General features: G+C 52.2%; 1 protein-coding gene across 2 annotated transcripts in view; it reads left to right on the forward strand.

The window, feature by feature from the left end:
* CENPE (centromere protein E) overlaps positions 1-26,297 on the forward strand; it is a 1,911,253-nt gene that overhangs the window by 699,737 nt on the left and 1,185,219 nt on the right. The window lies entirely within an intron of this gene.

Genomic DNA, 26,297 nt, shown 5'->3' on the forward strand with positions numbered 1-26,297 from the left:
GAAAAGGCCCCTTTGCAAGCTCTGTACGTGGAACCTTCTGATCAGCTTCCAGCGTTTCCTCACCCTTGTGCCGAACTCACGCAGATCGCGGCCGTCAGCTGGCCTCATTTCATAGACCTCACAATCTGTTCTCCCTGTGTGCCTAAAGGCCTCAAGGAACCCTTGGGCTACCCTGACCGGAAGCCAGCTTACATCCGCAATCCGGCGGCAGTTGACCCAGCTTCGACTCCCAATTGCACAGTTCTGTTGCTGACCATACAGATACCTCGCCTCGGTTGAAGGCAGTCCAGCTGCCACTCCATCAGGGCTGTCTCCAGATGAAGCACTCACTGATGAGTTTCCAAAGATAAGGCTGTCTTGGTCAAGGCCAGACTCTGGGCACAATTTATTGGAGGAGGCTCCTTACTGTCCTATACCTTGTCATGAATATTTCTACAGGCTTTGGGGGTAACTGGGTAGGATTAGGATCCCATTCAAATGCACAACATAGTCTATCACAAAGACTATGACAGCACTGAGGTGGGCCACTTTCTCCCCTCCCTCCTTCCCTCCGGAACCCCTGCAACTTATACAGATGCTGGTGACTACTTCGTTCTAGAAAATGATAGTGGCCTGGACATCCCTCGAGAGGTGGACCAGGAGTGCCCATTGGAGATTTCCTAAAAAGCTTGCTTCACTCAATGTATCCTCCACAAGGACATTGAGGTCCTTGAGCTACCATTTCCTGTGGAAGAGAACAAAACCAACTTGCTCAATGAGATTTTAGAGCGCTGCTTTAAGAGTCAAACCGTTGCGTTCCTTCAGTGAGACTTTGATTCAAACCCATCTTATTGGCATATGGCAAGTCAGCTTCTTCCTGCCATAATGCGGCACATGGTGACCCAATTTTTCTGTTGGCTAACCCTTTTCCAGGGAGTCTTGTTGTTAAGGCATCTTAATCCGAGCACAATCTTGATTATTTCCCTACTTCTCTCCCCAATAGGATGTCAAAGAAAATTCAAGCCATGAGGTGGAATATGTTTTCTTCAGGAAGCCTTGCCCTTTGCTCCACAAATGCGGCTTGACACCTAACCTGCCACTCTAGATTCCTGTGGGAAAAAGATTGGATACGGTAAATTCAATGACGTGATCCTTGGGCTCCTAAATTGCCATTTACCACAATGCTTAGGTTCATTCCTATAGATTCTTGGTTGATGTCCAAGTGAATCTTATGGACACCCCATGCAACAGTACTCACCTTTTTGGTGTCAAGGTGGATTTGGGCTTTGCATGCTTCAAGCAGGGCTCAACTACAGCCTGATATTTGGGACTAGCTTTCACCCTAGATTAGTTCCACCAGAATTGATGCAAATGCAGAGGTTATTCCCACATTAAACCTTTTTAGCACATCAGCTGTTACAAACTGCGTATCAACAAGCCCTTTGATAGCTAAAGTGGGCATGGTAGTTCCAGGAGCTGTGGGGGACAGCTGGAAAAGTCCTCTTCCTGTACTACCGCTCCCATTCCCTCCACCCCCAATCAAATGCCTTTAGTTTGTACTTCCGGGCACATGCCTGTCTTGGAAATGGGAGGAGGGGGGTCGGTGTCCAATTGCTTGGCACACATACAGTCCATCTCTTTGGTCCTGCAGATTGGTGAACAGTGTTGCACCTTTCCCTTCAGGACTTGTCCCCGTCGTTTCAATTCACTCAGGCAACCACGCTTGCATTATACAGGAGGAGGTTGTGGCTTTTCAGTCAGTGGGGCTGTTGAGTTTGTACCTGAAACACAGGTATGACAGGGTTGGTAGTCTTTTGCTTGTTTCCAAGAAAGATAGGACCTGTGTCTCATGTTGGAACTTAGTGTGCTGAATGCATTCCTCCGCATTGAGAAGCTCAATGTGCTATCTCTAGCACATGCTCTCTTGGGTCACAAGTGTGAAAGATGGATGGTGTCCCTTAACTTTCAGGAAATTTATTTTCACATACCGATCCTCAGGTCATACTGCAGGTACCCATTATCACTTTGCGGTCCTACCATTTTGGGTAAATATCTGCACCTCGAGTGTTCACAAAAGTGATATCTGAAAGAAACATGTAGTGATAGATTCCTTACCGTAGAATTACCCCCAGGTGTCAGACTGGCAGCAATATCCCTGCACGTCAGAAGGTGGCGTTGTGCAGCTCCGTGTCCGTCGTTGACGTCGTGGTCGTCGAGATGACGTCGCGGCAGCTACTTAGACGCCGCCCTGGTGCACTGATGTCAGTTCTTTCTTTTTCCGCGCCAGCAAGCGCAGATCCAGTGAGAACGGTACCCCTAGTCATTTTTTGACTGAGTTTTTCAAGGCCTTTTTGTCTCTGTTTTTCAAGCCGTTCGAATCCTGGTGCCGTAGGGATGCCCGGCTTCAAGTCTTGCAGGGACTGTCATCGCATGATGTCGGTGACGGACCCGCACCGTGTGTGTCTCTACTGCCTGGGGCGCGACCACGACCCCAAGTCGTGCCCCGACTGCCGGGCCATGGTGCCGAAGACTTTGCAGGAGCGGTGCCGAAAGTTGCTTGAAGTCCGGCAGTCGGCTCCGCGCCGCTCAAGGTCCCGGTCCTGTGGGAGGTCGAGGGACCGGTCGTGGAACCATCCCCATCGTTCATTGGGATCGAAGTCTTAGCACTCTGGTCAGGTAAGGCGAAGCATCACAAGAAGTCGAAGAAGCGTCCTCGTTCTCCAACTTACCATCGCAGCTGAGGGTGCTTGTGGTGCCTCCCCCGCGGCTCCGGCTGAGCCTACGCCATCGACCTACCCACCCTTCCTGGGTCCGTCGGTGACTCCGGCCCAGCTGCATGGCCCAGCTGGAGACAGCGCCGGAACAGCGTCGTTCGACTCCGATGGGGCCTTTCTACCCCTATATCCACCCTCCTTATGTGAGTTTGTCCCGGACTGGGCAGAGTAGCTGGGGGATGCCAGTGGTCTTGGCACCTCTCCTGACCTTGGCATGCTAACTTCTCCTACCGTGGCTACAGAGGAGGGGGCTAGTTACACAGTGGTGTTGCGTAGGGCGGCCAAGGCTTTCCAACTCCTTACAGTGGCCGTCAGGACTAACCTCCTGACAGAAGTGCTTCAGCCGGCGGCTACCTCTGCGCAGTCACAGCTGCCTTTTAATGATGCACTTTCTGACGTTCTTTTGGGCACCTGGTCCAGGCTCCACACAGGGGCTCCTGTGGATAGGAACGTGGCCCGACGCCATCACCTGGCCCCGGGCAACCGCCTTTTCCTCTCCCAACACTCTACCCCTGAGAGCTTGGTTGTCCAAGCCTCCACATCCCAGAGCGCATTCTCTACCGCACCCATGGACAGGGAATCCAAGAGACTGGAACAGTTTGGGAAGAACTGCCAGTTCAGGGCTGTGGTCTGTGAACACCGCATGCCTCTTGGGCCATTATTCCCACTCTGTATGGGATACGGTGGCGCAAGTACTGCCTCAGTGTCCGGAAGAGTCGCGGACAGTGGTCTCTCAGGCTACTGCTGAAGGGAGAGATGCAGCGAAGTTCACAATTCGATGTGGCCTTGACACCGCCAACTTGCTGGGCAGGGCGATTTCCAGGACAGTGGCGCTCTGCCGCTACGCATGGCTGAGGACTACTGGCTTCTCGGGGGATGTCCAGAACACCTTGATGAACATGCCCTTTGATGGCATTCGCCTTTTTTTGCAACAAGGCACATAGTGCGTTGGAGCGCTTTAAGGACTCGCGGACAACAGCCAAGTCCTTGGGCCTTCCCGCCACATGCCCTCCTCCGCCTTCTGCTCTTCGCTCCTTTCGTGGCCACGGAAGGGGTGCCCCGACACGTTTGCTTCAGAGCCACAGGCCGGCGCAGCAACAGTCTCTGCATGGCCGTGGAAGTGGGACCCGCAGAGGCGGGTCAGGGGGCCAGTGGATGGGTCAGTGTACTTCCACCACTGCCCCAAAACCTTCCTAGTCCGGTTTTTCAGGCCCATCAAACGCCAGTGGGCGGCAGGATTCACCATCACCCCCCCACTGGCGCACCATCACTTCGGACCGGTGGGTTTTACAAATAGTCTGAAGGGGCTACTCCCTCCCCTTCGAGACTACCCCTCCAGCCAAGCCACTCCAGTACCACCGCATGTCGGGGGATCACTTGGCACTTCTTCAACAGGAAGTCGCGGCCCCCTTGGCCAAGGGGGCCATCAAGTGCGTTCCTGCGCTAGAAGTAGGACGTGGTTGTTATTCCCACTACTTTCTGGTGCCCAAGAAGGACAAGGGCCTGCGTCCCATCGTGGACCTCAGAGACATCAATCGCTTCCTCCGGAAGGAGTAGTTAAAGATACTAACTCTGGCTCAGGTCTTGTCTGCCCTGGACCCGGGAGACTGGATGGTAGCGTTGGACCTGCAGGATGCATATTTCCACATTCCCGTCCTGCTGGCCCACAGGCGTTACCTGCGGTTCATGGTAGGTCACGAGCATTTTCAGTTTACCGTGCTCCCCTTTGACCTCACCAGTGCCCCTTGGGTGTTCGTGAAAGTGATGGCGGTGGTCGCAGCTCATCTGCGCAGTTCAGGGGTTCCAGTCTTCCCCTATCTCGTCGACTGGCTGTTGAAGGCGAGCTCGCCCCAGACAGTCGTCTCCCACCTCCAGACTACAGCCGACCTCCTGCATTTGCTGGGGTTATCCATCAATGTGCTGAAGTCGCACCTGATTCCCTCTCAGAAGCTCCTCTTCTTCGGAGCAGTTCTTGATAAGACGCTGTTTCGGGCCTATCCTCCCGAACGGCGAGTCCAGGATATTCAGGCTATGATTCCGATCTTTCAGCCTCTATCTTGAGTTTCGGTCAGGATGACCTTGAGGCTGCTGGGCCTCATGGTCTCCTGCATCCTGCTGGTCACTCATGCCAAATGGCATATGCAGGCTCTGCAGTGGGACCTGAAGTTCCAGTGGGTGCAGCATCAGGGGAACCTGTCCGATTACATCCAGATCTCGGCGGGCACTTCACAGCAGCTACAATGGTGGCTCACGAACCAGCATTGGGTCCATTTCAGATCCCTCTCCCTTCCCCAGCCGGAGCCACAGTAGTGATGGACGCGTCCCTCCTGGGCTGGGGGGGCCATATGGGAGAGGCGGAGATCAGAGGCCTCTGGTCTCCGGAAGAGTCCAGGCTCCATATCAACCTTCCGGAGCTTCGAGCGATCCGACTTGCACTGAAGGCATTCCTTCCCTCTGTCAAGGGGAAAATAGTGCAGGTGTTCACGGACAACACACCCGCCATGTGGTACTGCAAAAAACAGAGCGGGTGGTGTCGTGGACCCTATGTCAGGAGGCTCTGCGCCCCTGGACATGGCTGGAACAGCAGGGCATTTCTCTAGTGGTTCAACACCTGGCAGGTTCACTGAACGCCAGGGCGAACAAACTCAGCTGCAGGTGAATGATGGATCACGAATGGTGTCTTCACTTGGACGTGGCGCAAGGTCTCTTTCGACAGTGGGGAGAGCCTTGGTTAGATCTATTCGCCACCGAAGAGAACGCGCAATGTCAGCAATTCCGTGCGTTGGAATTTCCAAGGCGGCACTCGCTAGGCGACGCCTCTCGTTGCGAGTGGAGTTGCGGTCTGTTTTACTCCTTTCCACCTATACCACTTCTCCCCAGAGTGCTGAAGATCAGGCGCGACCGGAACCAAGTCATTCTTGTGGCTCCGGAGTGGGCTCGAAGAGTTTGGTATCCCGAGCTACTCAGTATGACTATCGATCCTCGATCCGACCGCTTCTTCAGGAGCATCTTCTGTCGCAGCAGCAGGGGACGGTCCTCCACCTGAACCTGTCCAGTCTCCACCTCTTTGCGTGGAGATTGAACGGCGGCAGTTGATTTAGTTCTACTTGCCTCCTGAAGTCTGTGATTTCATTCTGGCAGCCAGGCGTCCCTCCACTAAATTGGTATACGCCTGCAGGTGGAACAAGTTTGTGGCATTGGGCACTGCAAAGGCTTTGGATCCCCTTTCTGCCCTTCTCTCAGAAGTTCTTCTATTCCTTCTTTCTTTGGCCCATCAGGGCTCTGCTCTGGGCACAATCAAGGATTACCTTTCTGCTATTTTGGCCTTTGTCCGGCTCCCTTATCAGCCCTCTCTTTTCAAGTCCCCTGCTGTAAATAGATTACTCAAAGGCATTGCTCATCTTTTCCCTCCTATGCCTTTCGTAATGCCACATTTGGACCTGGTTTTTACATATTTAATATGCGCTCCCTTTGAGCCTCTTCACAATTGTCCTCTTCGTCTGCTGACTTTGAAGACTACTTTCCTAGTTGCAATCACCTCTGCCAGGAGAGTGAGTGAGCTCCAAGCTATTTCTTGTAAACCTCCTTTTCTATCTGTCCATCCGGACAAGGTTGTGCTCTTTTCTGCCAAAGGTTGTCACTGCCTTTCACATCGGGCAGACCATCACTTTGCCCACCTTTTTTCATCCTCTGCATCCTTCCAGAGAGGAAGAGAGGCTCCACCGGCTGGACCCAAAACGTGTGCTCTCATTTTACCTGAATCGCCCACAACCGTTCCGGGTGGATGACCAGCTCTTTGGCTATGATGGCGCCAAGAAAGGTCGGGCCGTACACAAGCGGACTATCTCGCAATGGGTCGTCTTGGGTATTAAGGCCTGTTACTCTTTGGCTAAAAAGGAGCCTCCGTTGGGGTTGCGCGCCCATTCCACCAGGGCGACGGCTGCCACTGAGGCGTTGGGACGTGGTGTCCCCCTTACAAGACATCTGTCGGGCAGTTACGTGGGCCTCGCTGCACACTTTTACTAGGCACTATTGCCTGGACAGCCAAGTCTGGAGAGACTGCTTCTTTGGCCATTCTGTTCTTCGGGACTTTCTGGCGTGATCTTGGTTTGCAGACCCACCACCGGGGTTGGTATTGCTGGGGTATCTATCACTACGTGTTTCTTTCAGATGAACAAGTTACTTACCTTCGGTAACGATATATCTGTAAGAAACATTAGTAGGGATAGATTCCTTACCGCCCCACCCATCCTCCCCGTTCTGCGAACTGATTTCTAGGGTTAAGGTCATCCTTTTCAGAGCCCTAGTTTCAATGCACCAGTGGTCATTATCTTGCATGGCTCTGCGTTCCTGGCGCGGAAAGTCATGTACAGAACTGACGTCAGCACGCGAGGGCGGCATCTAAGTAGCTGCCGTGACGTCATCTCGGCAACCACAACACCAACGACGGATGAGGAGCCTCACAACGCCATCTTCCGACGTGCAGGTGTACAGCTGACAAACCAGTCTGACGCTGGGGGGGTGGGGAGGGGGGGGGGTAATACTAAGGTAAGGAATCTATCACTAACTAATGTTTCTTACAGATATATTGTTACCGAAGGTCAGGAACTTGTTCGTTTTTGGTTGCAGAATGTCTTTACATTTTTTTTTTTTTGTAAACATGTATTATTCAGTAGCAAGAAAGCAATCAAGAGCAGTATAACAAGGGTCCAGAGCTACATCTTAATTTCAACAATAATTATCGACATCCACATATATAATAATCTCAATTCGCCGTCCCCAAATAATCGCCAGATGTGATCTTTGTGCAAGATGTTAACAGCTCCTTGAGTTCAGGTCAGGGTCCTCAAGCGAGCCGGGCCCTGCATCCCCTTAGTGGACAGTCGACATCTTAACAGTTTGTTTACTCCGAACTCGCAATAATCAAAAAATAAAATAAAAGGAAACCTCCCTCTCCTCCCCTCCCACCCGCCCAACTCCTACCCACCCAACTCCTACCCACCCAACTCCTACCCATACCCACCCCCCAGGAATGCCGCTCAGTCTTCCAATTCCCCATTGAGAGTAATATCAAGTCGTACAAGGCACCAGACACATTCATTCCGGTAGGAGAGTGACCTAAAAAAGGGGTTACACCTATTCTCTCGGACAGCCAGACTACGTGCACGGGTAGGTCAGCGTTCCAGTCTCCACATCCGGTTCTGCTCACCCAGGGGGTGTTTCGTTATCGCCACTCGGTTGTTTGAGCAACTCTACTAATGCCATCCACGCGCTTGTCGCTGCCAGTGTTTATTCACTGCCATTCATTTGGGCCATTTGCAGTCTAAAGATCCCTTCACAATCTGCCCATTTTATAAACTCCCTCTGCTACCTTAAGACGCTAGGGGCGCTTTTCGCCTTCCGATGAATAGTGAGTTCCCTTTTGGCCAATACCAACCCCAAGTCTATGAATTTGCTGGTGATTTTATTTCGGGTGGTGTGAGGAAACCAGTGTAGCAGGCAATACCCCGGCGTCAGTGTTATGTCGCATTGTTTCACTTAATCTAGTCGATACGTCTCTCCAGAACCCCCCAGTAACGGGCAGTCCCAGAACATATGTAGAAATTCGACTTTTTCTAAATTACACCTCGGACAAGCTGACCGTGCCCCAAAATATTCATTAATCTTGAACAGGGTAAGGTATGCTCTGTGGAGAACAAAAAAATGTATTAGCTGGAAACGTGCATTTCTGGAACTTTTCCAGGCTCTTTATACCAGTTCTTCCCACGGCTTCTGATCTATGTGCACACCTAGATCTTTCTCCCACTTAAGATGCAGGCCCTCCAAGGGTTGCCGCGCCTCTTGGATTAGCCGTCGATCTAGGCAAGTGACTGCCTTGATCGTCCCAGCCGCTATTACAATGTACTGACAAGGTAAAGAAGTAGGCGGTTCTACCATTCCCTCCCTCCAGTGCTTACAGATGGCTGCTGTCAGGGCAGCATATGAAAGGAAGTCACCCCGGGAAGCTCGTATCGCTCCAATAAATCGTTAAAGGGGAGTAAGGTATTGTTCTCATAGAGATATCCAATAGTGGATATCCCCGCCTGCACGGGATTCAGAGTGTTAACGAGCCAAAATATTAGAGCAGTCGAGGCAGTGTGACCATCTTTAATAGTGCCACCCGCCCTGCCACTGATAGCGGGAGGGTCCCCCAGAATTCAAAGTTACTCTTGGTGGCTCGTATCGCTCGTCCGACATTACCTTCCAACAAACCTGCGGCATCATGATATATTCGAACACCCAGATAAGTCAGGCATCTACTTTCCCACACCACATCTAGTGTGTTCGGTGGGCCACCACTCCCACTCAAAGCAGGAAAAAGGCACGTTTTGTTCCAATTGACCTTGAGACCTGCAACTCTTCCTAGTCTATTCAGAAGATCTTTGGCTCCCCGTAGGGCGTCTGCAGAATTGGTGAGGAATATCAGGAGATAATCTGCATATAGTGCTATAAATTGGCGTCGCCCCAGCATGTCTAGGCCCTGATAATACCGGCCTGATCGCGCATGCACAACCAAAGGTTCCACTGCCAGTGCGAACAAGAGAGGAGACAGCGGGCATCCCTGTCTCGTACCCATGCCCAATGCAACAGGCCTCCGAGATCAATCCTCCTGTGCGAACCCTGGCAGTAGAGTTCTTATACAGTATTGCTGTCCAGGCTACGAACTCCTCCCCTAACCCAAATGCCCTCTGGACAACAAAAAGATATGGCCACTCGAGGCTGTCGAACGCTTTCTCGATGTAAATCGATAAAATGCACACCTCTTCTTTGTCGTAGGTGGACACGTCCAGCAGCTGAAGTCGTCGTATATTCATGGCTGTGTTCCGGGACGGAATGAAACCCTCCTGGTCCACGTGCACAAGGATAGTCATATGGATCATCAGGCGGCTCGCCAAGATGCGCCTTAATATCTTATAATCTAGATTGAGCATGGCGAGGGGCCGATATGCAGTGCGATCCCAAGCTGGTTTGCCAGGTTTTAGCAGCGGGATAATTACCGCTTCTCTCGTTGATACGGGCACACTCCCATTGCGCTTCGATCTATTATGGAGGGCCAGAAGTCGGGGAGCTAAAATGTCTACATATGTGGAGTAGAAATCAAGCGGGAGCCCGTCGGTGCCAGGAGTTTTGTTTCTGGCCATGTGTTTTATGGCCCCCCCGGACCTCGCCGAGTTCAACATCCCTTCCTAGGGCCTCCGCCGCATCAATTCGAGGAAGTTCTATATCATCTAAAAATCCCTCCCCTTCTAACACCGTGGGGTCTTGCTTACTCTGATACAGGGCAGTATAGTATTCCAAAAACTGAGCGTTGATATCCTGTTGCCAATAATTGCTCTCACCATCCCTCCCCCGCAGTTCCAGGATTTTCATCCCTCTGCGTGCCGGATTGGCAAGCCAAGCCAGCAACGCTCCAGACTTGTCTCTCTCAGCATGAGATAGGCGATTCTGAATCGTGCGACGTTTGTTTGAACGCGTACCGTCATTGACGCAGCCATACCCAAAACTTCGGGTGAACGAGACAAACATTTCTCTGGCCCTGATTGAACGGCTCGCATAAGTAGATGCTTTGGCAACCCAACAAATTACCCATTAGTGCATCACCATATAGGAGATCGTATCATCCCTGAAGAGTAACCAAATAGATTCGGGGTCTGCCTTATTTTTATGAAGTTTTCGAAACGTCTAGATAATGAACATGACCTCATGTATGCAGTGAGGCCCCACCTTGTTGGATCAAGACAAAAGATACACGCCAAAGATAGGCATTATCCTAGCCGCCAATTCGCCTGTCAGCAATATTTTACTGGGACAGAGATGGACGTTTGTTAAAGGTATTCTGTGGAGGAATTTTAAATTGTCAGTCCTGAAGAAGGTGGTTTTTATCACGATACACCACCGAAACGCGTCGACGCATAGATTGTTTGGTGGAATTTGTCGCAGAACAGAACTCCGAGTAACTAGGGTGCATTGTCACCAGACTGTGTCTGTTTACTGGTATTACAAATCCACACATCCAAGACATAACCTGGATGTTTGTCATTGTTCCTCCCATTACACATCTACATGTATGTCTTATTGTGGTTTTTTCAATTTTTAATTTATATTGAAAGTTTTGCTTTATAATTACATGTGTCCTTTGACACAACGTGCATATATATTTTTACCTTATTGTCACGGTTGAGGTTTAAATTTTAGCCAATGTGTCTGATTTTTTTTAATTTTTGATGTACTGTGATTGTTATATGTTTTTTATCTTGTTAATAAATTTCAATCAATGCTTTTTACGAATTAAAGAGTTCCTCTATTGATATTTTTCCAACACTACACGTTAGATGGTTATTACCTTGTCCGAACGCTTGCGAGTGGGTGAATGGTAGTAGGTTTTTTGTTGCAACATAAGTCTCTACGTCTGTACAAAGAGGAAATTCTTTTTAACCTAATCTCTCAGCATGAGCCCGAGCTGTGTAAGCCCAGTAGTCAAAGCATCTCAACCTTTCCACTTGTTCTGCCAGAGTTTCCCTGGCCTCAAGGAGAGCTGCCTGTCTGTCCACCCTCTCCGGCCTATCCCTTTCTGCTTCTCGGAGCCGTTGTTCTGCTTTTTGCACGTCACCCAGGAGGACCTTCCGTACTCTCACCGCCTCACCAATACATCGACCTCTAATAACTTTAAAAGCATCCCATTCAGTGAGGGGCTAGTAGCTGTGTTAATGTTAGTCAGGAAATAATCCTCTATAGCAGTGCCTATCGTGGTTCGAAACACCTGATCCTCTAACACCTCCGGTCGTAGTCGTCTGCTAGGTTTCGTAGGCCTAGTCCGCACCCAGTCCAAGGTCACCAGCAGTGGATTGTGATCAGATATTGTCCTAGTTAAGTATTCACTCTGAGTGATCTCTCCATGTACATCCTGGAGCAGAGGATTGAGTCTAATAGAACACGCAGCTCGTGTAGAGCTGAATAATAAGAGTGGTCCCTCTCCCCCGGGTGGTGGGCTCTCCATGTGTCTGTCAACCCCCAGTGCCGCTGCCAGTCACGTCGAGCCTCTGCAACCCTGTGTGTGGGACCGTCCCCCCCCCCCCCCTCCAAGAGTACCGATCCAGTCAGTACCTGCACTAGTGTCTGTGAAAGCTGGGCCAGGAATGCAGGTTGATCGACATTCGGGGCGTAAATACTTCCTATGGCTGTATCTCGTCCATCCAGCCTCCCCAATACCACCACAAATCTGCCCTCCGGGTCTATAATTTGTCTGCCACACTGAAAGGGGACTCCCACTCGGATCAGGGTCCCCCTGGCAAAGCCTGAATACATAGTGTGAAACACCTGCCCTCTCTAACGGCGCAGCAGTGCCGCCCCTTCCTTTTGCATTAAGTGGGTTTCCTGTAATAATGCGATTTGTACCCCTCTTCTGACCAGATAAGCATGAATTTTATGACGTCTGATCATGGTGTGCATCCCCCTATCCTTCCAAGATATACATTTCATACCTACAGTGGGACCCATAGCACTATCCACAGACTTTCTTGGTGTAACTCCCCCCTTAGTGACATGCCTGGCCCCAAACCAATTCCCCTAAACAAGAAAAACACCCCAACTCCCCTTCCCCAGGACAGGTATACACAAACAAATCCCCATCAAAACTAAGGCACTCAACCAGTGAATCATGGAAGTGGCAAAACTTGACTTGACCCCATTGGACCCAGGCCCCCTCCCCCCCACCCTTCATAGAATAAGCAGTGGGCCCCATTGGTTCGGGTGTGTCCCCTAAGAATTCTCAAACAGTGCGTCCGGTATCAAAAGCCATCACCCATCAACAGACAATCCCCCTCGCATATGACCTGTCGTGTGATCATCGTATTATGCCCTCTGCTGTTTGGGGTGTAAGGCCCGGAAGCTCGGTATCGGAAGCCTTGTGAAGACTGCTCGACCTTGAGCCATCGGATCTGTCTGGGTCTAGTTCCGTGGTGGATTACTAGACGGGCTTACGCCACCATGACTAATCTCCGCCACTGCTCTTACCGCCCTATCATGTTCTTGTCGCCGCCCGGCAGGTGAAGGAGCCCTCTGGGGAAGAGTGCGGGGTCCACTCTTGCGTCTAGTCTCTAGCCAGTCCCAAGCTTCATGCGAGGTAAGAATGAGATGCGTCTCGGCATCCGCAGTCACCCGGAGGTGTGCCGGGAAAAACCTGGTGTAGGGGAGCTGTAACTGGCGCAGTTTTTGCTTAACAGCCAGTAAGGAAGTTCTCTGACGCTGCACTTCCCTAGATCACCACCTTACTGTTTCCAATCTGTAGGGCCGGTTTCTCTCTGGCTCGCTGTAGGAGGAAGTCTCGGTCACGGTAATGTAGCAGCCTCACCACCAGCTGGCGGGGTCGGGCACCAGGATTAGGCGACCGGCCAGGACTCTGTGAGCATGCTCTAGAGCACAGAAGGGGGAGAGACCCTCTGGGGCCACCTCAACCAAGACTCTAAGAACTGGACAGCATCAGCCCCTTCCTCATGTTCCGGGTCTCCCACTATGCGCAGATTTCTTCGTGAGCGCCCCTCACTGTCCTCAGCCCTTACTTCTAAAACGTTGTTCCTGGTTTTCACCACTTTCAGGGCATGCTGTAGGGTAGAGACCATTTCCGGCATGTCCTTCATGGTGTTCTCATTGGTAGTCACTCTTTCCTTAAGTTTACGTTGGTTGTCCTTTAGCAGGGTGAGATCTGTCCCTATGGCATCAATCTTCGTCTCCTGCGCTTCTCTCGAGGAGGTAATGGCCTTCATGATGTCGGCTAGGGTAGGGTCTCCAGGTGCTCTCTCTGCTCTCCTCCCAAACATACCCTCATCATAGTCAGTGTGTTGCTCCGGTTCGCCCACCCGCAGGACCTCAAACCCCTTTCGTTGGGACACACTCCCCATCGTGCGGTCTGCTGCGAGGAGTAGCGAAATGTCACAGGGTCCACGTAGGCCCAAAACCCACGAACCAGGATAGGGTTAGGCGTCTGACGATGGGTTCTATAACCTCTGCTCTTCTGCGCCTGCCTATGCCGAGCAGCAGGTTTAGACTCACCACTGCATAGAGTTCAGCGACGGAACCCCTCTGGCACCGACAGGAGGAACTCCTTTGGTGTGCAGGGCTTGTAAACCGCTACAACAAGCCTCACAGGGGCCCTCAATAGCCACCCAGCAGGTCCACGACATCAATCCAGTTCTGCAACGGAAGCCCAGCGCCATCCAGGGACTCCTCACCCCGCTCTCATCAACCTGTCGACAGTCCAGCGCCGCTACTTGACCGCTTGACATCCAACAGAGATTTACCCAAACGCCTTTTCACCTTTCAGTAGTACTGGGCGAAGGCCAGGCCACCCAGGCCAACAGTCCACAATCTCCGCTACGCCTCTCAAGTGGTGCACCCTGGTAACACAACATGCTCCGTGGACTCTCTCGGCTGCAGGGTGCCACTGCGCCGTCGTCAACCTCCTGTCCAAGCAGGGAGCGCCGTGCCCTGCTCTGGGCCTCCAAACTGCACAGGGAGGTTCTAGTCTCTGTGCGCTTCCCTGCCCTCGTCCCGCAGCAGTTCTGCGCCCTCACCGGTCACACTCGTTCACATGTCTTTGGGCTCCCAGCCGGCTCCGATTACCTGTTCCTCCAGTCTCTGTCCCGCCGTTCATAGTGCAGCACTAGTCCCAGGGCGTATTTTGTAGTCGATAGTTCGCCGCACCGGAGGCAGCGGGCGTCACCCTACTGTTGCGCTTGGCTGGCGGCGTATGTAGTCACCGCATCTCGCCAGCAGCTCCCAGTGCCGCCATCTTGGGACCGTTACTCGTTGTCAGGGCGCGTTGCAGGCCTCTCCCATGTGTGTTCCCCGCAACTGCACCTCAGTGGACCTTCGGCTCTGGTCCATTTCCAACACACCGCCGCTCAAGCACAGCCCGCAGTATGTCGGTCTCCGCAGTGTACGGGGACCTCCGCATCAGGACGCGGCCGCCATCTTGACGTCGTCGCAGCCGGAGATCGAGCGGGGGAAAGAACTGCTGATTACCCCTTCCTACGGCACCCTTGCTCTTTGACAGACCTCCCACAGTGGCACCTGTCGTTCCGCCACAGGATGTGCGGCTAGGGGCCCCCGCAGCATTTCAGGATCAGTAGCAGTGGAGGGAGGCCACAGAGGAGCTCCGAGGTCCGCTTCTCCCTACATCGGCATCAAGCCACGACCCTCCAGAATGTCTTTAGATGTGTGGTTCTTGGTATTTCTGTATCTTTACGACTGATTGCTGTAGGTGAGCTCTCCACAGCTGGTGTTGCACTGCCTGCAGGCCACTATCTCCTCGCTTTTACCTTGGATTTTCCATCAAACTTCTCAAGCAATATGTTCAGGTGTCCCTGCATCTCCGCTTAAAGGAGTTGTACTTGAATCTGTCGTCAAGACCTCCCCAACAAGATTGGGATATTCAGACTGAGACTGATGTTACAGCCTGACAGTCCTATGCCTTCTGAATTTCCTTACCTAATGCATCTTGCTTGTGCCCCACTGCGTGCTCAGTGGGCCTAGCGCTGAGGTGTCCTCACAGAGTACATCTCTTTTTCTCCGAAAGCCACTTTAGACCTACAATGGTGGCTGGTCACTGACTACATCGCATGTGGGAAACAGTTTTGCATCCCTACAGCAGTGGTCATAGTGGTGATTGATGCTTACTTCCTCGGTTTGGTATCAATGAGCTGAAGATTAAGGGGCTTTTAGTCTCCCTTGGAGTGAATGTCTCAAATGGACCTGCTTGAGCTCTGCACGATTCACCTTGCCGTCAGGACGTTCTTGCCCCCCATTTGCAGTTGGTAGGTTCATGTCATAGTGGACAACGTGACCGTGATGTGGTTGTAGGAGAGTAGGGTCTGCTTCCTATGGTCACCCCCACTTTTTGCTTTTGCTTTACTAGTTTTCGACTTGGATGTGGCTGTGGGCCTGCTAATCAGATCCACAGCCCAGCTGTTCTCTCTGTAAATTCATACTATGTACTTTAGGTACATAACCCAATTGGTAAGGATCACCTTATGAGTCCCTGTACAGTGTACCTTAGGCACCCAGGGCATAGGTGTACCCTAGGCCTACCAGGGGCTGCAGCATGTATTATGCCACCCCTGGCTGGCCTCCCATCATGACACAACTGGCTGATCATTCAGCTGGGGCAAGGTCGTGTAATCGCCCCTTGCTTAGGTATAGTATTGCTATACCTACCTTATATATAGACACATGGGTAACCTGTAAGCCACTCCTATGGCAGGCCTTAACAATCCTGGAGGCAGAGTGCTTGGTAACATGTGAGATGGTGCTCTAGCATGAGCTGAGCCTGTCTGCAGCTTTCGGAACCATGTCCTTATAGCTGTTCTATGATATCGCCTACCATATACTCTTAAAGTGCCTTATAATCCTCGCGGTTTTGGTAACTATGGTTTGGCTTTATCAAAACATGTCGTGTAAGGTGTCTAACACTTTGGAATACTACCCCCACACCATTTCTGGCGATGAGGATAGTATTCCCCCCCTTCTAGAGGGAGAAGACATGTTGTAACCTACTTATCCGGTTAAAGTCAACCAGAGCCCCAGCATCACAAAATGGATGCTGCTGCCACAGACACAAGTCTGACCTCCTGCTGCTGGGAGTCCTTCCAGCAAGGGAGGCTTGGACAATAGGTTTCCTGCCTTGGGAGGTGCTAGCACCACCCCAGACAGGACTTCATGTATTGGGGCAGGGAGGGATGAAAGGAACGAGACACTGCCCGGGGCACACAAGGTGTCCCATGCATAGCCCGGTTCAAACCGGTGCTGGGGCGCCCCAGCCCTGGCGCGAAACTGGACAAAGGGAAGGGGGTGTAACCACCCCCTCCCTGGTCCCACCCATAGGAGGGACCTAGCAGGTAGTCCAGCCCCCCAGATTAGTATAGAAGTGGGAGCTGAGTCCCTAGGACTTTAGATTATCCTGAACTGAAACTAGACACGAAACTCTGGACCTTCGACATTCGACGACAAGAAGACTGAAGAATCTCCCTTGTGGCCAAGGAGTGGCCACCCTGTGCAAACAGGCACCACCAAGCGACCTGCCCAAGTTCTACGAGGAACCGACTGCAGAGCTCAACCAGCGCCTTGACTTCCAGACTTCTCCGACCCTCATCCACATCCACAGCAGAGCTGAGATCCGTGGAGGCGATGAGAGACGTGGGACCGGCTACCTGGGAAAATTGGCGAGTAGCTTCCAGCGCAGCTTCTGAGGCATCCTCGAAGTTGTGCTCTGGGGATTGAGAAGCCCCAACCCCGAGCACCATCTGCACCGAAGATCAGCCCTCCACACTCCACGAGTTCTGCGTGGGGCCCTTCTGCATTTTCCTGCTCGACGCGTCTGTCTGGTTGCTGGCCCGTTGGCTAGTAGCCTCAGTGACGACGAACCCTTAACTTTCCACCGCTGGTTTGGCTCCTCCAGACTGGCTCCTGCTTCCCTGTGAAAGAGAAGCACCTCAGACCTTCCTGGTCTGCACCTGAAGCGAATTTCGATTTTTTTGCATGGGTTGCCTTTGCCAAGGCTTGTTGACTCCAATCGGGAAGTCGACTCCGCCATCAGCAAGATCCTTCGTGAGACAGCTCGTATCCTGGTTCTGGTCGTCCTCGACGCCTCCTGGTCCACGTGGCTGCAGAGACAAGCTTCAAGATATCACCTGTGTTCTGCACGACATCGCCTGGTTCCTTCCTGGTTCCACCCGATCACTGGCTAGTGACCCAGACTTTGTCCCCTCTGCTTTCAGGTGTTCTTCCTTCAAGATCCATCCTTGGGTCCACCGGACATCTTCCTCCTGGCCGCCCGCCAGCATCTTTTCTTCAGGCATCCATAGGATCCAGTGACGACACCCGACACATCTTCACACCTATGCACCCGTCTCCTGTGGGTGAGGTAACGCGAGTACTCCGGTGCTCCAGTGGATATTGACTATCCAAGTGTCTAAGTCCTTAGTTGCTTCCTCCTAGTTAGTTCGGAAGTGTCATTATTCTTCCTATTTCTAACTACTACATTCCTATCGACTTTAATGTAACCCGCGTGTGTGTCTCCACTCTGCACACGCTTCCCGTGGGCCTCCCACTTCCTAACTATTGGTAGTGTAGTGTAGCCCCAGCGATTCCCTAGGCCCTAGGCCTACTCCCTGTTCGTGACGTGGTACTTTTACCACTTTCTTAGTATATGGTTTGCGTGGCCCCCGGGCCTAACTGTATTTTTCCTGTGTAACTTAACGTATGCTACTTAAGAAATAGTTTGTACTTAGACCTCTGAACTCATAAATAGTGCTGAGGGTATATGTTGGAATGAATACATTCTACTTTTACATATACCTGGTGTGGTGTCCTTTCATTTGGTATTCTAGGGATTGTGATGGTATAACAGCTGGCTTCACATGCCATACAGAGTTTAGCCTAAGACTGTTCTTGTCCATGCTACCACTAGGATAGCAGGTCTATAAGGTTGACTTTACAACCAATCACCATAAGGGTGGTTTGGACTGATACAGGGTGTACACTAGAACTAGTGACATCATATATCAGGCCAACTTCTCACAGTGTTATGCTAGCAATCAAGGTTGTCTGGAAGGGCTGAAGTTATGGTCTTGTGCTGAGCCTCATGAGGTGTGGCTGGTAGTGAAACTTGACAAGTGGGCTGACTAGCTGTGTTGGTGCCATCTTGCTGGTAACGAGTGGGTCTTCACTCGTAGATGATCAATTCCATTTTTGAACACTGAGCACATCTCAGCTGGTACTTTTTAGCCACTCACGAGAAAAAGCAATGCCTACAGTTTTGTGCCCTGCCAATTCTGCTGCAAAGATTTGTGGGTGATGCTTTCAGTCTTAGGTGTGACTTCATCTTCACTACATTTCCTCACATCCATCTCACTTCTTGGGTTCTAAGGAAGTTGTCCCAAGACTGTGTGCAGTTAGTCTTATCTGACAAAGACTTCCAGCCCCAGATTCCTTAACTTTAGAATTATCCCCAGGTATCAGACTCTATCCAAATTTTTTTTGTGAGCAGTAACCCTAAGCGATGGTAGGTGGTGTAGTTTGGTTCTGCGTGGTAACGTCAGTGCCAGAAGTAATGTGCGCTGTGCCTATATAGGTGTCACCCCAGCACTCCAATGTCAGTCCTTTTCTTTCTGCACCAGTCAGCACAGATCCAGAAAGAAGTACTACCAGTCATTTTTTGACTGAATCTTTTTTGTACTTTTTGTCAATGTTTTTTCGAGATCTTTTCTACTTGTTGCGAGGTATGTTAACTCAGAAATACGGCTTCAAGCCCTGCAGCCCCTGTCACTGATTGATGTCGGTGATAGATCAGCATCTTGTTTGCCTCTGGTGCCTCGAGCGCATCCACGACGCGAAGATCTCCGTTGACTTCCGTGCCAGGCACCCCAAAACCTTGAGGGATCGGTCCTTCAAGGTTATTTCTGCTTGACGCTGCAATGATCTCGATCCCGGTCAAGAGAAAGGTCCTGGTATCGGTCTTGGAGCCACAGATCCTTGTCGTACTCTGTCTTCTGGTAAGTCCCACAAAAACGAAGGGCAAGAAGTTGAGGAGGCCTTCGACTTTGCCCCGTCTGTCAAAGTTATCCCACAAGATGAGAGAATATAGTCATTCAAGGCTTGGCTCTGCAGTAGAATCTGCTTCTGGCCTGGCTCGTGCCTCCCTGAGTTTCCGGGAGCTGGAACGACTCCTGCCCCTCTTTACGGATTCTATGAGGCCAAGCACCCCTCTTTGCGGATTTTATGAGGCCAAGCACCTCCATTTTGGCCGACCCGTCCCTGATGGCGCACTTTAATATCCTGTTGGTTCGGGAGTGGCACCTACTGGTTCTCCGCCGGTGGTTCTAGCCCTGGTGCCTGTCGGGCCCCTTGGATCCACGGATGGATATGGACCGGCGCTGGTCATTCCACCTTAACCTTCCTCGGCACAGGTCCTGATGTTGAAGTTCCCATCGCTGGTGGCGGGGTCTCCAATCTCATCCCTGACTCCTACGCGATGCCAGAGGGACATCATCTGACGCAGACTCCAGCGCCGTCTGGAGCCATACCCTGCAGGTTGGAACCTGATCCCAGTTCCTATGGGCTAGGACTTGGGGAAGCTTATGAGGGGCCACGGGGCCCCTGAAGAATTCCTGTCCCTAGACCCTAACATTCCCTACCACCCCACCGAATAGGGAATCCAAGAGGCAGGACACCTTGGGCAAGAAAATGTTTTCTGCCACCAGCCTGGCACTGTGGTCTATAAACACTGCATGCCTTTTGGGCTGTTACTCCCATGCACTGTGGGATTCAGTTGCGCAGGTGCTACCCATGGTCTCAGAGGAGGCCCAGGCCATACTCTCCCAAGTTATTGCAGACGGGAGAGATACAGCCAAGTTCTCAATCAGATCTGGGCTGGACATGACCGATTCCGATGTGAAGATCTGGCTTTTCAGGGTATGTCCAAGTCTACCTTATGGACATGCCCTTTGATAGCTTGCGACTCTTCAGAGACGAGGCAGACTCAGCGCTGGAGTGCTTAAAGGATAGCAGAGCTATGGCCAGGTCCTTTATGTGGCCCCTACCAACCCAGTCTGCCTTTTGCTCCTTTTGTGGCCATGGAAGAGGCTTCAAGCGTTTCCTTGCCCACCCAACCACTATGGCAGGTGAGTTCCCCAGCATTTGTGTGGCAGAGGACACACTACCCTCAGACCCTGTGGGTCAAGCAGCCAGAGGTCGGGCCAGTCATCCTCTACGACCTCTCCTCCACAGCCTCCAAACCTCTTTAGTTCACCCTTCAAATATATTGGGAACCAGTGGGAATTAGGATATGCCATCACCTGCACCACTGAAGGTCGATAACAACAGAACGATGGGTTCTCCAGATTGTCTGAAGGAGCTACTCCCTCCCCTTTGTGACTACCCCTCCACCCATGTAATCTGCTTGAGACACCTTGATGGAGGACCATCGCGCCTTACTCCACCAGGAAGTGGAGGCTCTCTTGGCCAAGGGAGCCATAGAGAGAGGGTACTGACTGCAGAAGTCGGATGTGGTTGTTAGTCCTGCTACTTCTGGTGTCCAAAAAGCACGACGGACTTTGTCCTATCCTAGATCTGTGCCCTCAATTTCTTCCTCAAGAAGAAGAAATTCAAAAAGCTTGTGGCTGTTAAAGTCCTGTCTGCCCTGGACCCGTGATACTGGATGGTAGCATTGGACTTACAGAGGCATATTTCCTCATTACCATCCTGCCTGCACATAGACATTACCTGTGGTTCATGATGGGCCACAAGAACTTTCAGTTCACTGTGCTCCCCTTTGGCCTGAACAGAGCCTCTCGGGTGTTCACCAAAGTGATGGCAGCGGTTGCAGTTCATCTGCAGAGATTGGGGGTTCTAATCTTTTCCTATCTCAACGACTGGCTGTTGAAGGCGAGATTGCCCCAAGGTATCGTCGCCCACCTCCAGACTCATTTGGACCTACTGCATCTGCTGGGGTTCACTATCAACGTGCCGAAGTCACACCTGACTCCCTCTCAGAAGCTCCTTTTCATCAGAGCGGTTCTGGATATGATACAGTTTTGGGTTTATCCTCGCCAAGATAGAGTCTGGACTATTAGGGCTATGAAACCGATGTTTCAGCCTCTATCCCGGATTTCAGTGAGAATGACCCTGCGGCTGCTAATCCTCATGGCCTTCTGCATCCTGATGGTGGATCATGCCAGGTGGCATATGCGGGCTCCTCAGTGAGACCTAAAGTTCCAGTGGGTGCAGCATCGGGGCAATCTCGGAGGGACTGCACGTCAACTGCAGTGGTGGTTAACGAACCAAGATTGGGTCAGCGGCAGATTCCTCTTCCTATCCCAACCAGAACTGACAGTGGTGACCGATGCATCACTCCCAGTGGGGCGGCCACCAGGGTGCGGCGGAGATGAGAGGACTCTGGTCTCCGGCGGAGTCCGGCCTCCACATCAAGCTTTTGGAGCTCCGGGTGATTCTTTCGGTACTGAAGGTATTCCTTCCCTCTTGTCAAAGGAAGAGTAGTGCAGGTGTTCACAGACAACACCACTGCCATGTGGTACTGCAACAAACAGGGCGGGGTGGCGTCTTGGACCCTATGTCAAGAGGCTCTTTGCCTTTGGACATGGCTGGAACATCAGGGCATGTCCCTGGTGGTTCAACACCTGGCAGGTTCTCTGAACCCTATGGTGGACAAGCTCAGCCATCGGTGCATGATGGATCACGAATGCCGTCTTCACTCGGGAGGTGGTGCAAGGTCTCTTTCAGCATTAGGGAGAGCCTTGGTTAGATCTGTTAGCCACCGAAGAGAGCGCGCAATTTCAGCAGTTCTGCACGTTGGAATTTCCAAGGCGGCACTCGCTCTGCAACGCATTTTGTCGTGAGTGGACTTGCGGCCTCCTGTACGCCTTTCCGTCGGTACCACTACTGTCCAGAGTGCTGAAGAAGATCAAACCTGACCGGGCCCAAATCATTCTTGTGGCTCCAGACTGGGCACGAAGAGTCTGGTACTCTGAACTTTTGAGCATGGCCATCAATCCTCCAATCAGACTGCATCTTCGGGAGGATCTTCTGTCGCAGCAGCCAGGGACAGCCCTCGAACTGAACCTGTCCAGCCTCCACCTCCTTCTGTGGAGATTGAGCAGCGGCAGTTGACAGCTTTTGACCTTCCACCCGAAGCCTGTAAAGTCATCTTGGCAGCCAGGCGTCACTCACAACCAAGTGTGTATACGCCTGTGGATAGGACAAGTTTGTGGCATGGTGCGCAGCAAAGACTGTGGATCCCCTTTCTGCTCCCCTTTCGGAGGTACTCTTGTTTATCCTCTCTTCAGCCTAGCAGGGCTCTGCCCTGGGCACTCTTAAAGGCTACCTTTTGGCCATATCTGCCTTTCTTCACCTTACTAATCAGCCTTCTCTTTTCAAGTCCCCTATTGTAAATATATCTCAAAAGGGCATTACTCATCTCTTTACTCCTTCTCCTTTCGTAATACCCCAGTGGGACTTGAATCTTGTCTTGAATTTCCTTGTGTGCTCCCTTCGAGCCTCTACATAACTGCCCTATCAGACTCCTTACTCTGCAGACTACCTTCCTTGTCGCCATCACCTCTGCTCGTAGAGGGAGTGAGCTTCAAGCTCTGTCCTCAAAACCTCCTTTTCTTGCTGTTCATCCCGACAAAGTAGTCCTTCGCACAAGGCCCTCGTTCCTTCTCAAAGTGGTTACCTCTTTCCACATCGGACAGACAATCACTTTGCTCACCTTCTTCTTACTTCTGCACCCTTCCAAGGAGGAGGAGAGATTCCACTGTCTGAACCCAAAATGTGTGCTGTCTTTCTATCTAGACAGCACAAAAGATTTCCGGGTGGACAATCAGCTCTTTGTTTGCTATGTGGGTGCGAAGAAAGGTCAGGCTGTACAAAAACGCACCATCTCTGGATGGGTTGTCCTGCGCATTAAAGTCTGCTATTCCCTAGCGAAAAAGGAAGCTTCAGTGGGACTGCGTGCCGAATCCACCAGGCGACGGCAGCTACTAAAAGGTCCTTTTGGCCGAAAGGGGTGTATTTCCCACCTCCAACTTTAGCAGTTGGAAGTCAGGACCTCACTGTACAGAAATAAAATGGAGATGCTACCTGCACATAAGTGGAACCAGGGTAATAACTCCTCGTATTTTTTGGTGTAGATGTAAAAATGTCTGCACCCCATACCCGACCTGTTTTTGGTCACCACATCTATACCAAAGCGGTAATTCAAAATGATAACCCCAAGCAGAGTTCATTTCTTACCTGGTGCATGATGACTAATTCCCAACAACCAGGAAACACTAGAGATTTAGCTAGTTAACTACATCAATCGTCACACGCTCTGCGTTCCCCACCATCCACCAGCTCCCTCTAGGGTATCAACTGCTTCTCTGGAAAAAAAACAAACATCCGTAGAGCTGCTCCCTCACAGTGAGGGAGTTGTAGCCATCAACGTAACAACAGCTGTTATATTACTAGGAGATTCCCGGTATTGAAGCATGCCCCCTCTGGTGGGTGAGGGAAATAGTCCTTAAAAAGGAGAATCCCCCTAGAGTTGGGTTATGATTGTTTGATTTCTTTTTCTTGCTTAAGACCCAGGTTTTTCTTAGTGTGTTCCACTGGTATCTGAAAGAGACACGTTAGTGATAGATTTCTTACCTTAGAATAATCGCCTGGCGTCAGACTGGATCCGGAAAGTTTTGCTAGCAGTACCCCTGCGCGTCAGTAGGTGGCGTCGTGCGGCTCCGCGTCCGTCGCTGGCGTTGTAAGCACCGAGATGACGTCACGGAGACTACTTAGGTGCCACACATGCGTGCTGACGTCGTCCGGTCTTTCTTTTTCTGCACCAGCAAGCGCAGATCCGGCTAGAGCTCGTACCGTAGTCACTTTTTGACTAACCTTTTTAAAACTTTTTGTCTCCTTTTCTCCTTGGTGCACGTAGGGATGCCTGGATTTAAATCTTGTGGGGCCTGCCGTCGCAATATGTCGTTTGCGGACCCCCACAATGTTTGCCTCTACTGCCTGGAGACCGACCACGACTCCCGATCCTGCTGGCACTGTCGGGCCATGGCCCCGAAGGACTTGAGGGAGCGCCACCAGAAGCTGCTGGAGGTCTGACACTCATCCCAGGGCCGTTCCAGGTCCAGGGACCGTTCCCGGGAACGCTCGCGGGGCTGCAGTCATCGCTCCTCGGGCTCCAAGTCTTTGCCCTCGAATTCGCGACGACATAAAAAGAAGTTGAAGAAGCAAGTTCGCTCTCCGATGTCCCCCTGTCAGACCTCGGATGCGGACGAGGGGTACAGGGGTTCTGCCCCTGCCGCTCCTTTGGAGCTTCAGTCCCGAGGCCTTCCCGCCTTACCAGGGTGCGTTGGCGACTCCCGAACAGGTGCAAGAATTTCTTGCTACCATGGACCACCTCTCTAGGCCTCGGGCTCCCGCCAGGGCGCCTTCGGGCCCCGCGGTCCCCTGTCCAGATAATTTTGGGCCGCCGGTGCCACTGGTGGATCCAGCTTTGGTGCTACAGGATCCTGCGAAGTTGGCTCTGGCGCCACTAGGTCTAGCGCTGCCGGCTCCGGCCCCAGCACCACCTACGGCTCCGCCCCCCTGCGCAGCAGTGGGTGCCCTTCGCCCCGCCCTTGCCCAGGTTCCAGGACCATTTTGTTCCGGCCTGAGATCCGCACTGGGACGCAACGCCGTTTGTTCCTTCTCCGGCCCCAGCTCTGCTGCCGCGGTCTGTTCCCCATGTGACCGAGGTGGAGGACGACTGGGAGGGGTCCGAGGACCCTCTTGCCCATCAGTGTGACCCCGAGCAAGACTGGGTGAACAACTTTGAGGTCGTCGGTGACCTCGACATCTCCTCTGACCTGGGGTTTGCCTCTCCCCCGCCTACCATGGAGGAGGGCGCCTCCTACACGATGGTGCTTGGTTGCGCAGCTGAGGTTCTAAACCTTGATCTCCCTACGGTGGCCCTTAAAACTAATCTCCTCACTGAGGTGCTCCAGGCGACGTCCACTTGGTTGGCGCCTCTGCTCCCATTTAACGACGCCCTTACGGACGTCTTGTTGGGCACTTGGTCGCGGCCAGCCACAGGGGCCCCTGTGGATAAGAATGTCGCCGGGTGTCACTGCAGGCGCATGGTGACCCCGCTTTTCTGACCACTCATCCTACGGCAGAGAGCCTGGTTATCCAAGCCTCGACAATGCACAGTGCCTTTCCCACAGCTCCACCTGATAAGGACTCTAAGAAGCTGGAACAGTTTGGTAAGCGGTTGTTCTCTTCGGCCAGCTTGGGGCTGCGGTCAGTGAACACTGCCTGCTTATTGGGCCGCTTTTCCCACGCGGAGTGGGATATGGTTGCACAGGTGTTGCCTCAGTGTCCTGAGGAGACCCACGCTGTGCTGTCCCAAGCGGTTGCTGAGGGTAAGGATGCAGCTAAGTTCGCCGTTCGGTGAGGTTTGGACACCGCGGACTCACTGGGTTGGGCGATTTCTACGACTGTGGCCCTTCGTCGCCACGCCTGGTTGAGATCTACCGGGTTCTCGCCAGATGTCCAAACCTCGCTCATGGACATGCCCTTTGATGGCACTCGCCTGTTTGGTGATAAGGCCGACAGTGCACTGGAGCGTTTTAAGGGCTCGCGTGACATGGCCAAGTCCTTGGGTCTTTCCGCAAAGAGCCCGGCCACTCCTGGTTTTCGTTCCTTTCGTGGTCACGGCAGAGGCGCCCAGGCACGTTCCTTCAGCAAACCTGTGCAGAACCAGCCTCAGCTCGGCCGCGGCTTCCGCAGGGGCGGGTCTGGGAATCAGCGTGGGGGTCAGTCCACCTCCGCCCCCACTGCTTCTACCTCCAAACCTTCCTAATCCAAGCTTTGTGGAGCACCCCACGCTGGTGGGTGGCAGGATCTGCCACCACCTCCCCCACTGGCACGATATCACATCGGACAAGTGGGTGTTGCAGATCATCC

Source organism: Triturus cristatus, chromosome 2_2 (assembly GCF_964204655.1).
Source record: "Triturus cristatus chromosome 2_2, aTriCri1.1, whole genome shotgun sequence".
Taxonomy (NCBI): Eukaryota; Metazoa; Chordata; class Amphibia; order Caudata; family Salamandridae; genus Triturus; species Triturus cristatus.